The 13,689-nt window shown below is 48.8% G+C and overlaps 1 pseudogene; it reads left to right on the top strand.

The window, feature by feature from the left end:
- The window catches only part of LOC133361324 (zinc finger protein 208-like), a 90,889-nt pseudogene extending 77,679 nt beyond the window's left edge, over window positions 1-13,210 (top strand).
- The last annotated feature ends 479 nt before the right edge of the window (window positions 13,211-13,689 follow it).

The following is a 13,689-nucleotide window of genomic DNA, read 5'->3' as shown; positions in this document are numbered from 1 at the left end:
TGCGTCTGTAGGTACATCTTTACTCAACATTTTAAACGATTTTTGTCAAGTATATAGCTTTTTTTGATTGGTATTAATCGACTTTAGATAGCCGATATCAGGATGTACATTGATAACGCGATGTTGGATATATGACCTTGACTTCAACATGGACTCACAGTGAACAAATGTGGTAAATTAATAAGGAAATCATGGGGAATGAAACTTTAACGCTTTAGTATTCCTGGAACAGAAATGGTTTGCATTGTACTGGAAATGTGTGAACATAGGACATACTAAATATTCCCTTCGAGTTTTGACGTAAAATTATTGAAGATGAATAAAAACGTATTTTTAACAAATGTTTGTCAGTTCTTTATTTTGTATGTTCCTAGCAAAAAAATGTTCAGAGAATTTCAGGTGGAGGATCTCCGTCACACAAGTGTGCTCTTAACCGGCAGCATATTGGCTGTCTACCCGATTAACACGTGTTCCTTGAGGAGAAAGGTCCCCGTAGTTAATCTTTCATCGAAAATTGTAAAGATTATGAATCTTTACAATTTTATAACAATCACAAATTGTAACAAAGCGAAATTCCCACAAGCAAAACACCACGCTCACGTGACGAATTCTTAAACAAACTGCAACACTCAAGTGACAGAACTCAACAAAAAAACGCCGCAATAAAAATAACTACATCAATGGGCAAATCCTAAAACAGACAACACACGCACGTTAGTGGCTGTTAGAAGAAGACAACACCTAGCACCTTCAACTATACACATCATACAGCCAACTCGTCAATGGGGCGGTATATGACAGCCTTCGCTGCTGTCGACGGGGCCAAGCAGCGAGTGTTTAACTCCATTGTTTCAGAATCCGTGTCATCACCCGGCCACAGCCACTTAGCCAAACTACATCTCCCGAACAAGGCTGCCTTCCCTATGCTGTGTATTTTAGCAGTATATTTACGGGCGCACTTGAAGATAACAATTCGTCTCGAAAAGGAAAGCGAATTGTTCTACACAAAAACGATTTCAAATTTCTATCCGAAAGAAGAATGAGTTCATTCATGAGTAGTATTCACTAAGCACCGATGGCACTAACCTACGCACAGTTATGATTAAACAAAGTAAACATTAGTCGCTCATCTCAGCTCAGACATGATCATAGCAATTATTTCCAAATCCGTGTCGGGTCCCACGAGAACAGGGCACGGCCACAAACTCTCAGATTGAAGAAGTCGCTGCTTTGCCATCGAATGGTTTCGTAGCTGCTGTAGTTGCTTCTGTTACTGTTATATCGGCAGCATGTTGGTGTCCCGTTATGGGATAACGTCTTTGATCAAAAACTATGATCGAACCTACCAGACCAACGCCATCGATCGACGTCTTGGATATACTCTCACATTGTAAACTCTGACATTGTAAATTCTCACACTGTGAACTTTAACATTATGAACTTCAACAATGGTAATTTAAAAACATTCACATATACATTCGAAGAATCTACAAATTACTGTAAACTAGTATGTGAACTCTAACAATATAACCTATGAGCTATACATTATAAGGCTATACAATAACATTATTAACTAGTGCTATAGATTAGAACAACCTACCTTGAAGTGTGATATTCGAAATCGCATTCGAATTATTCGAATCACTCCGTGGTCCTCTTCGAATCACACTACGGTCGTAAGTATGTAACATATGTATGTAACATATCTGTTTGTAGTAAGTATATGTGCATGTAACATGTATGTATGTAACATATCTGTTTATAGTAAGTATGTGCATGTAACATGTATGTATGTAACATGTATGTATGTAACATGGTACATGCATGCATGTAACATGTATGTATGTATGTAACATGTATGTATGTAATATAGACGTGCGAACCAAGGGTGGAATATGTAAAACGGAAGGTGCAGGATCAGGATGGGATTAAAATTATTTGAATAACACTTTGGTGGTATTAGGATCAAGCTGTCCACTATTGGATGAATGTTCCATCTCAATGGCATCACATAGCAATATTCAGTATGTATATATAAAATAATCGTACAAACTCAACATTAGCCCGTGCAATAATGAATCGTTAAAATTGTAATTACTCCAAACTCTTTTATTTAGCCTTTAACGCGGTTTCAGACCCCAGGCGTCACGATATAGCAACGACGAGACAGCAACCAGCCAACACAGCCCCAAACATCGTTACTCCCCCTCTCTCATTCTCGGCGTGAACCTCCGCCCACACATGGTCTCGCCTTCCCTTCTCGAACTCTCTCTATCTTGTTGTCACCACTTGTCCCTTAGTTGACGCACTGTCTTTACATCACCCACCTCTATGACCTCTACCTGACCCCGCCATGGGCGGAGCAACTTGGGAGATTTTCCCGGTAGCACCTGTGGGCAATACAACCATGCCCTGTCCCCCACTGCCCATGGAAGCACGTGCTCCCGCCGCCCCGAGTTCTTTGCATTAGCGTATTGCGCTCTGGTGGGGAAAGGTCCTCGTATGAATCGTTTCGCAACGTTTTAGGTCCAGAATACCGAAGTATACCGGGAATCACCTGCAGTTAAAAATATGTAAATTGATAAACACTATAAACAATAACACTAAACATTAAACGACAAAAAAAGATATCAACTGGTTTTATAATTTATAGCACCATAAACGGAGGTACGGTATTTTAATTTCATTAGAAAGTATTATAATGGAAACTCTACGCATGTTGTTAATTGTCCGTTCAATCGAACCGACGGTCGGATATGTGAACTGTGGGGGGTAGAGGTAAGAATGGCATTTCAAATTTTAGAATGACAATTTGGTCGTTTTAGCAATTACTGTACTTGAATGTATGTTATGTGCAAATGCAAATTGTTAGTCGTAAATGCGAGGGAGGGGTTAAGAGGTGCACGTTTAATCCAGTGTTAACATTTATTTTAGCATCATATTTAAGGACACTGTTGTTGATAAGAATTCGTCTGGACATGTCATGTGACTTGTTCTACTCGATTCAACCAAAATTAGTACAATGTCGGTCATACAGGAGTGTGATTTCATTCATGAGTAGTATTCACAGAGACCCGATGACACTAACTACCTAAAGTTATGGTTTAACAAAGTAATCTTGAGTGACTTAATTCTCAGCTCAGACATGATCATCGCAATCATTTCCAAAGACGTGTGGGGTCCTGCGAGAGCAGGTCCCCACTCGGAATCGAAGTAGCTGAGTCGCCCTCGAAATGTGATGTTGCTTGCTGTTGTTGTCGCTGCTGTTGTTGCTGCTGTAGTTGCTTCTGTTGCTGTGATAAACGCAGGGAGGTGGTGTTCCGTGATGGATGACGACTTTGATTAAAGCCTATGATAAAACTCACCCGATTGACGCCTTGATCGTCGCATTTGATCAACTCTGATATTGTATACTCTCACATGTTAAGCTCTATCATAGTGAAACATAATATTATAACCTATGAACTACAACCTATCCATTGTAACGCTGTAAAAGAATATTACCTATTGGGTTTCACTCCCTCGTCGAGAAGGCCGCTCTCTTCCTTTTCTAAAGTTACATGCTAATTTTTCTGCATTCACTTTAAATAGAGGACAAAGTTTTCCATTTATTCAAAATAAGCGCACAATTACACACTGAGATGCACTTACATATTCATGCATGAAGCACAATTGGCACATTACGCGTCGGTATGTTAATAGACATGCGGATTGTGCCTTCCCAAAATTAACAATCGAATGCAAATATCCTGAAAGACAAAGGATTGGATCCGAGGGGGGGAGTTATAAGGCAGCTCAGAAGCAGAGCTCAATGCCATTTCGAGAGGGAACTGATGAGGTTGGACGCTCGACTCGTCGCTCTGCTGATCGCCCTTCAACCGCGAGACAACGCAGCCTGGCGAGCACAATTGCTGTGTCGACAGTTAGGCGACTTTGCGTCGGGAGAGTTCGTGGCGACATCTTCAGACGGGTTCCAGACATCGATATACCGTGAATCTCCAAGTAAGTGTCTATTTTCGCGGATAAACTCTTAAACGTGTTCGTTGTCAAATTTACGGGATTTTTTTTGCGTCTCGGTTAGACGCGAGTGTCGTTCTTATTTTAGCAGTTAACAAAATCTAAAACTCAACGCTAAACATCCTTGCGGCCGATAGCGTACTTTTGACTCAATAACACCGCTGCTGTTACGACGCTCACATGGAGCAGAGACGCTCTCCACAGCCCACGCACACGGAGGCGAGAAGCCATTCAATTGCTCTGTGTGCGGGAAGGCATTTTCACGGCAATCAAGTCTTCAGAGACACCAGAGAACACACACGGGCGAGAAGCCGTTCCTGTGTTCTGTGTGTGGGAAGTCCTTTTCACGGCCATCACATCTTCAGAGACACCAGAGAACACACACGGGCGAGAAGCCATTCCTGTGCTCTGTGTGGGGAGCATTTTCACTGTCAGCAAACTGCCAACGCCATCAGAAAACACATACGGGCGAGAAGCCATTCCTGTGCCCTGTGTGTGGTAAGACATTTGCACACTCGTCAACTCTTCAGAACCATCAGAGAACACACACGGGCGAGAAGCCATTCCTGTGCTCTGTGTGTGGGAAGGCATTTTCACAGGAGTCAACTCTTAACAGGCATCAGAAGATCCACATGATAGGAAACTGAAATCAAAAGCTGAAATTCAAGGTGCTGTAATGAGTCCTGAAGAAGTTTCCACCTTCGATCCCATGGAGTTGGATCCCGAGAGATGGCTGGATGTAATGGAGTGGCTCGAGGATCAAACCGAGAGCTCGGGGTGACTGAAAAAACATTACGTCATGTGAATATACCTATTAAGGCGTATCGAGTACTTTTGTGTGTAATTTTGACCATTTTAGTTTTACAGTTTTTTTGAGAGTGTAATTACGTGCACAGTGGTGGTTTCTAATGTTATCGGATTACTTGTCGAAGTGGTGTGATGAGCACTGGCTGTGAGAGGGTTGAATTGTAGTCGTTTGGTGTTCCTGTTGAGCTAAAGTTGGAATGCGTCTGTAGGTACATCTTTACTCAACATTTTAAACGTTTTAGTTTTCAAGTATATAGCTTTTTTTGATTGGACTTTAGATAGCCGATTCCAGGATGTACATAGATGATGCGTTCGTTGGATATATGGCCTTGACTTCAACATAGACGCACAGTGTACAAATGTGGTGAACTAATACGGAAATCATGGGGAATGATACTTTAACGCTTGGTATTCCTGGAACGGAAATGGTTTGCATTGTACTGGAAATGTGTGAACATAGAACATAATACATATTCCCTTCGAGTTTTGACGTAAAAATGATTGCAGATGAATAAAAATGTTTTTTAACAAATGTTTGTACAGTATTTATTTTATAATGTTCCTAGCAATAACATGTTAAGATAATTTCAGGTGGAGGATCTCCATCTTGGCTGTCTACCCGATTAACACGTGTTCCTTGAGGGGAAAGGTCCCCGTAGGTAATCGTTCATCAACGTACCAGCCACTAATCCCGAAGTATGTCGGGGATAAACTGTACTTTATAACATGTAAACTGTAATACTATAAACGATAACACCTAAACATTAAACGATTATAAACTAGTGTTTTAATTTATAACCATATGCAAAGGTCGGATATAAATTATTACGATTACAACATGGTCATATTACAATCACGATTTTCACTGCTAGATGTCATCGAATAACAAAGACGGAATATATTTATAGATTATGAATGGTACTCCTGCAACTGCGCCAACCACCGGGCCATCTGCCCCCGCGGCTCCTTGAATGTAAGAAGGAACTGAAGAGCATAATGGTCAGTGCGTACGCGACATCTCCGGCCGTACAAATACGGCCGGAACTGTTTACATGCGAAAATCACAGCGTACAACTCTTGGCGGGTCACGCAATAGTTCAGCTCGGCCCCACTCAGGGTCCGGCTGGCGTACGCGATGACTCATTCCGTCCCATCCTGTACCTGTGACAACACCGCGCCCAGCCCGCTGCTGCAGGCGTCGGTGTCCAAAATAAAATCGGTGGTAAAATCGGGGAAAGCGAGGGTAGGGGCGTGGGTGAGGTGGTCTTTGAGAGTGGTGAAGGCCGTCTGGCAGGCCCCCGTCCACTGATAGGGGTGCTTAGGGGAGGTGAGTTGGGTGAGGGGGTGTGCAATCTCGCTGAATCCCTTTACAAATCAACGATAATAGGTGGCCAGCCCCAAAAATGATCTGATCTCCGTCAGATTCCTTGGCCGTGGCCACTCCACTACGGCGCGTACCTTCTCCGGATCGGTGCGCACGCCTGCCTTGCTGACGCGATGCCCGAGGTACCCCACCTCGCGTTGTGCGATGTAACACTTACGTGGCTTGAGCTTGAGATGAGCCGCTCGCAGTCGCTGGAACACCTCTCGTAGCCTGGACCAATGCTCAGACAAAAATCTACTGAACACGATCACATCGTCCAAGTAAATCAGGCACTGTTCCCATTGCAAACCCCGCATCACCAACTCCATCAGCCGCTGGAACGTCGCGGGTGCATTGGTGAGTCCGAACGGGAGTACTCGAAACTCGAATAATCCCATCGGGGTGGTGAATTCGGTTTTCGGCCGATCCTCCTCCGCCATCTCCACCTGCCAGTACCCGGACGCGAGATCGAGGGTGGAAAAATATCGCGCTCCGGCGAGGCTGTCAAAAGTGTCGTCGATGCGGGGGTATGGGGAAGGCGTCGCCGAGCGTGACTGCGTTCAGTTTACGATAATCGACGCAGAACCGGGTTGACCCATCCTTTCTCGTTACTAGTACCACCGGGGCTGACCAGGGGCTCGCCGAGGGCTGAATTATGTTATCGCGAAGCATGTCCCCAACCGCCTCTTTGATCTGGGTGCGTTCGGGTGCGCCCACTCGGTACGCAGGGAGTTTGATGGGTCGGGCTGCACCGGTGTCAATTTGGTGCTTAACAAGGTCGGTCCGACCAACGTCCGAGTCGTGTTCGCTGAACACGTCGGCATACTCTCGCAGTAACTCGCGCAGCCGATCGGCCTCTCCCTTAGGTAAGTCCGCCCATGGCACATGTAACGCGTCGAGCAGGGGAACGACCTCGGCTCGGGGAGTCGGGCCGACTCGCCAGGCCAGGTCCTGCTCACCCTCAGGACGACCGGGGTCCTCAGTCCAGAGTGCGAACACCGAGTCGTTAGAGTGGCGTGCGTGCAGGGGGTGAACTGTGGCTATCGGGGTGCGCCGTCGCAGTATCGCTGGGGTATTGTGGGGGTTAAACATCCGCATAAACAATCGGTCCCCATCTGCGTTTACCAACGTGGCGGATCCCACGACCCCATACCGTTTTGCCAACTCCGGGTGAGGAGTTAGCATTACCTCCCCTGATGGTCGGAGCGCGGGTTGGTGGGGGATGTTGCCACCGGCACCAGCATCTCGGTGAGCGGCCCGATGGTGACTACCGTCGCCAGGATAGCGGCCACAGGTGCGAAGCGAGGGCGCGTTGGTTCTCGTCCCAGGAACGGTATCCGCTCGCCGTTGCTCTCCATGGTGGCGCATCGCTGGCGGGGTTGCACGTTGAGTCCCAGCCCTTCTAAGATGTCGGTACCTGCGATACACTCGTGACACAACGCACTCGACACGTAGAACTCCTGGGTGCACACCTGGCTGCCTATGCGGACCTCTAAGGTGGCTCTCCCCAGCAGCCCCATTCCGGCTCCGCTCGCCGTGTGCAGCGCGCGGTCCGGTGCCTGCAGGTGACGCACGTCGACCCCGATCGCGCTGCAGTGCGCTGCGCTCACGAGCGAGGCCACCGCCCCCGTGTCCAGCAGGATTCGGGTACGCACTCCGTTTACCTCCCCTTCCACCAGCGACGTGGCCCCCGTGATCCCCGCCACCAGCTCCCGTAGCCAGTCGCCAGGAGTCACCGTTTCCGGGGGCGTTGTTGCTGGAACCTGTGTGGAGATCACTCGCTCGCCATTATTCTCACAGCTTGTTCGTGTCGGGGCTACGTCGATTTCACCCCCCGGTGGTCCCCTCTCTAGGGGGGCCTTAGTGTTTGACCTTAGCTCTTGTCTAGCTCGGGTGATTTCAGGACAGTCTCTCACTAAATGCCCTCGGCGATCGCACATATAACATGCCTGAGGAGGGGGAGCGGCTCCGTAGTGGGTCCCCTGCCCAATCCCTCCCCCCCCATTACGCCGCTGTCCACCCTCCGCCTCGAGTCGGGCTACCCTTCCAGATAACCCTCCCACCGTGGCGCGTAGGTCCCCCATTTCGGATCGGATGGTCTCAACGGAGGATTGCATTTGGGTCATATTTTTATTCGTTTCCTCGCGTACCTGGGTTACCTGGCCGGAGACATCCTTTATACCCGTTTGTATACCGGCAACCCATCCCGGGGTTGTCTCGTGGGACACTGGAGGCTCTCTTTCCCGGCCCCTTACCGTCCTCGCGAGCTCCTGTTCCTCCTCCTCGTCTTCCGAGAGCAGGCTCGCAATGGCGCGCTCTCGTCCCAGCCCCCGGAGCTGCGCGCGTTCGCTGTGAATTCTTTCACACTTACGTGCGCGCTCGACAAGGGTGTTAAAGGGAAGACGTGGGCAGCTCATGTCTGGCTGCCACCATGCCGTGCGAGACAGGTACCGCTGGATTTTCTCGGCGGCCAGTTCCTCAATAACATCAGTTGCGTACCCCGGGCGTGCGATCTTTGTTAACTCGCGCACATCCTCGGCGTAATCACGTAGATCTTCGCCAGGTTGGCGCCGGCGCGCCTCTAAGGCCGATTTTGCTTCCTCCTCGTCACGCGTGCCAAAACGCTGATCGAGTCGGCGCATCAGCTCCTCTAGCTGTGTCTGTGCGCTCGCGGGTAACGCTTCTACAAAATCGGCTGCCCGCCTATCAAGATTCATATTAAGTTGACGTACTGCCTGCGCGTCCGTCCATCCATTAATTTCCTTGGCCCCTAAGAGATTGCGGGCGAATGCCTTCCACGAAGGGGCCCCCCGGCCGGTAAATATTAGTCTTATTTTAGCGTGAGGTAACGCGGGGGTCCGTACCGCTTCTGACACCAATTTGTGGGGGTCGCTAGCCCCCGAAATCCCTCCCTCGATAATGCTAACGGCCGGGCTAGCATCATCAATCGCCCCCCCGCTGCTAAGCGAACCGCTGCTGAGTTCATCACCCATGGTGTGGGAGCCATCGCCCGAGGATTCCCCTCCACCGCGGGTCCGCGTAGCAGGCATGGTTAATTACGTACGCGCACACCCACACACACAGCTCTGCACGGCACTCACTCAACACTGACCACTCGCGTTACGATCGCGCACCTGTATCATACACGTAGTGAACGTGCGCGCACACACGCATACAGCTCCACACGCGATACCCCCTCTTGCGCCGCTCTGCGCAGCTGCTCGCCGTCTGCTGGCCACTTACGTTATGATCGCGCACCTGGGGTACGCCTATTACGCACGCCGCGAGCTTACGCACACACAGTACCACACGCGTTCCCACACGCTCACACTGCACGACAAGATCACGCGAGACCACGCTTCGCTATTAATGATTTATTACCTGGTAACTAATGTTCAATCAGTGAGTCGATGAGGCTGGCCTATTCCACTAAACCGGCACCTATTCCCTATTTATCGGCTATGATTCTAATTCACCTTCTTACTCACTGTTAAGTGTCCACGGCGGTCCGCTGATCCCGGTGCTAACCGCGTGCCTCGGTGCGTCGCACCGACGTCCTGGGTCGCTGGCTCGAGCTGCGTCTGGTCGCCTGGCGCTGGAGTGAGAGAGCGATTTCCCCTTTGCGCTCCCCATTTATCCTGATTCCCGGACCCCTACCCCCTTCCCACGCACCGTGCGCCTTCGCTATGCTAATTAATCCTTTGCCCGCGCGGCGTGAACTCCAAACAATGGCACGCGCCCCCCTCGCCCGGGCCAGGCAGCTCCGCGGTGCCTTTGTTCCGCTAATCAATGAGCGACCTGCACGGCGCAGATTCCAATCAATCCTTTTCTCACGCAGGCCCCCATCATCGAGGTTCATGCGGCGGTGTCCATCACAAAGGCGCGCCGTGGGAATTTGTGCACGGCTGCCCGCGTGACCCCGCTCTCCAGGTTATTCATACTAATAGCCTTCTTCTTTAACTCCCCTAATAATTGTGCCTGCGTGTTTTCTAATGAAGCTCCTCCATCACAATGCTTATTCCCTCTGCCTGCCCCGTCGATACTCGCGTGTGTGGGGGGAAATGCGCCTCAACCGCGGTGGCCGAATGCCCCACGCCGCGACCACACCATATTAAGGCCGGCCGCAGCGCCGCGGTGCCACGTAGCACGGGGGAGGTCATCCAATTCCCTGATCGCCGGAAACCGTGAGAATTAATCCCGATAAGGGTCTCCGTCGTTGTGGCACGACACAAGTTAATGTCACGTCTGTGTGTAACACAAGCTGCTGCGGCGCTGCCAACTGCGCTGTTAGGCGAGCGCGTCCACGCAAGAGAATCACCGCAACGTTGGTCGCGCCATTGAGACACACACAGCTCACCACACAGCCAGAACCATTGATACACCGAGGCTAAGAGATCAGCTTATACCCATCTTCTCAGTTGAAATTGTCTCTGTGTTTAAATATCTGGATGCCTACATAGACAAATCTTTGAGGCACCCCGGGCCTCAGGGGCTCAGAAACTGTGGGCGCCACAACACATTTCCTTTGGAGTACGGTTTCCGTTGCCGAGCGCCCCACCACGTTGGACACACCAGACTTGGGCTGTACAGGACATGGGGATGAGCTGTCTGGGTGGGGACGGACATAAGTCTTGAGGCGCGATCGGTGGACGAACCAACGGCGACCCCCAATCTGTATTCGTTACACACTGCAGCCATTACACCTCTATGACTTCTACTGGACCCCGCCATGGGCGGAGCAACTTGGGGGGCGTACCCGGTGGCACCTGTAGGCAATACAACCATGCCCTGTCCCCGACCGCCCATGGAAGCACGTGTTCCCGCTGCCCCGTGTTCTTTTCATTAGCCACTTGCGCTCTGGCGGGGAAAGTTCCTCGTTATAAATCGTTTCGCAACGTTCCGGTCCCGAAACCCGAAGTATACCGGGGATCATCTGTACTCTATAACATGTAAACTGATAAACGCGATGTCCTCAATTATTCCAAGCTGCACAATTCACGGTTGCAGACTGCTTTGTATGTATGTAACATGTATGTAACATGTCTGTTTGTAGTAAGTATATGTGCATGTAACATGTATGTATGTAACATGTATGTATGTAACATGTCAAGGGCGGGATATGTGAAACGGAAGGTGCAGGATCAAGATGGGATTAAAATTACCATCAACATGTGTTCCGAGAAGGGAAAGGTCCCCGTTATAAATAGTTTAGCAACGTTCCTTTCCCTAATTCCGAAGTATACTGGAGATCACTTGTACTCTAAAACACGTAAACTGTAACGCTTTAAAGATAGCATTAAACATTAAACGAATATAAACTAGTTTTTTTATATAATTTATAAGACCGTAAACGGAGGGACAGTATTAGAATATATACTCTTTGGTTCTTTCGGTAAAGTCACGTAGGTATAAATAAAACAAAATAAATGACGACGTTTCGGACGCAACACAAGCGCCCGAAACGATGTCTGCAGCAGACATCGTGCTGCTCGCAGCAGACATCGCGGATATCGCGATTCTCACCTGAAGACGTGCGATTGTGTTTCGTCCGAAGCTGCTTTTACGAATCCGTGTGATAACCCAGTCACATCGCCGAACTCCAGTGACAGCAACTTACCCAAACTACATCTCCCCAACAAGGCAGCCTTACCGATGCTGTGTATTATGTTTATGGGATAACAGAGGTGTGTATTTTCCCATGCGCCTTGCCCAAAAAGACTGATTGTCCGCTTAACAGCGTAGACTGTAAACCACCATTGGTGATAGTGTTGTATAAGAGCAGCTATTAAAGTCGTTTTGGCAAACGAGGTGGTGGCTGGCCAAACCATGCCTCGCTGTTTGTCTCCAGAGTGATGACGGATACAAACCAGACCAAGCGGAGACCATGTACCAGATCAGATTTTGGTTACTGATGTTAGAGTGATTGTATTGCAAGTGTGGTCACTACGCGTCTGTACGTGCTCACTCCCGAAGCTTGGCGGTTTTTGGCAACGTCACGGGGCTGCATTCACTTAAAATCGAGGACAATGGAGGGCATGGGGAACGTGTTTTTCCATTTATTCAAAATAAGCGCATAATTACACACTGAGATGCACTTACATATTCATGCATGAAGCACAAAGGGCACATTACCCTTCGGTATGTTAATAGACATGCGGCGTGTACCTTCCAAAATTAACAATCGAATGCAAATATCCTGAAAGACAAAGGATTGGATCCTAGGGGGGGAGTTATAAGGCGGCTCAGAAGCAGAGCTCAATGCCATTTCGAGAGGGAACTTGATGAGGTTGGACGCTTGACTCGTCGCTCTGCTGATCGCCCTTCAACCGCGAGACAACGCAGCCTGGCGTGCACAATTGCTGCGTCGACAGTTAGGCGACTTTGCGTCGGGAGAGTTCGTGGCGACATCTTCAGACGGGTTCCAGACATCGATCTACCGTGAATCTCCAAGTAAGTGTCTATTTTCGCGGATAAACTCTTAAACGTGTTCGTCGTCAAATTTATGGGATTTTTTTTGCGTCTCGGTTAGACGCGAGTGTCGTTCTTGTTATAGCAGTTAACAAAATCCAAAACTCAACGCTAAACATCCTTGCGGCCGATAGCGTACTTTTAACTCGATAACACCGCTGCTGTTACTACGCTCACATGGAGCAGAGACGCTCTCCACAGCCCCACGCACACGGAGACAAGAAGCCCTTCAATTGCTCTGTGTGTGGTAAGTCGTTTTCACGGCCATCACATCTTCAGAGACACCAGAGAACACACACGGGCGAGAAGCCATTCCTGTGCCCTGTGTGCGGGAAGACATTTGCACAATCGACAACTCTTCAAACTCATCAGAGAACGCACACGGGCGAGAAGCCATTCCTGTGCCCTGTGTGTGGGAAGACATTTGCAGACTCATCAACTCTTCAAACTCATCAGAGAACACACACGGGCGAGAAGCCATTCCTGTGCCCTGTGTGTGGGAAGGCATTTGCACACTCATCAACTCTTCAAGATCATAAGAGAACACACACGGGCGAGAAGCCATTCCTGTGCTCTGTGTGTGGGAAGAAATTTGCACACTCATCAACCAGGAATAGGCATCAGAAGGTCCACAATGATAGGAAACTGAAATCAAAAGCTGAAATTCAAGGTGCTGCAATGAGTCCTGAAGAAGTTTCCACCTTCGATCCCATGCAGTTGGATCCCGAGAGATGGCTGGATGTAATGGAGTGGCTCGAGAGTCAACCAGAGAGCTAGGGGTGACTGAAAAAATATTACGTTATGTGGTTATACCTATTAAGCCGTTTCGAGTACTTTTGTGTGTAATTTTGACCATTTTAGTTTTACAGTTTTTGTGAGAGTTTAATTACGTGCACAGTGGTGGTTTGTAATGTTATCGGATTACTTGCCGAATTGGTGTGAAGAGCACTGGCTGTGAGAGGGTTCAATTGTAGTCGTTAAGTGTCCCTGTTGAGCTATAGTTGAAATGCCTCTGTAGGTACATCTTTACTCAA

This window comes from Lethenteron reissneri, chromosome 72, assembly GCF_015708825.2.
Source record: "Lethenteron reissneri isolate LAM-NWPU_2019-01 chromosome 72, ASM1570882v1, whole genome shotgun sequence".
In the NCBI taxonomy this organism is placed as follows: Eukaryota; Metazoa; Chordata; class Hyperoartia; order Petromyzontiformes; family Petromyzontidae; genus Lethenteron; species Lethenteron reissneri.
This window is presented reverse-complemented; position numbering and strand designations above follow the sequence as displayed.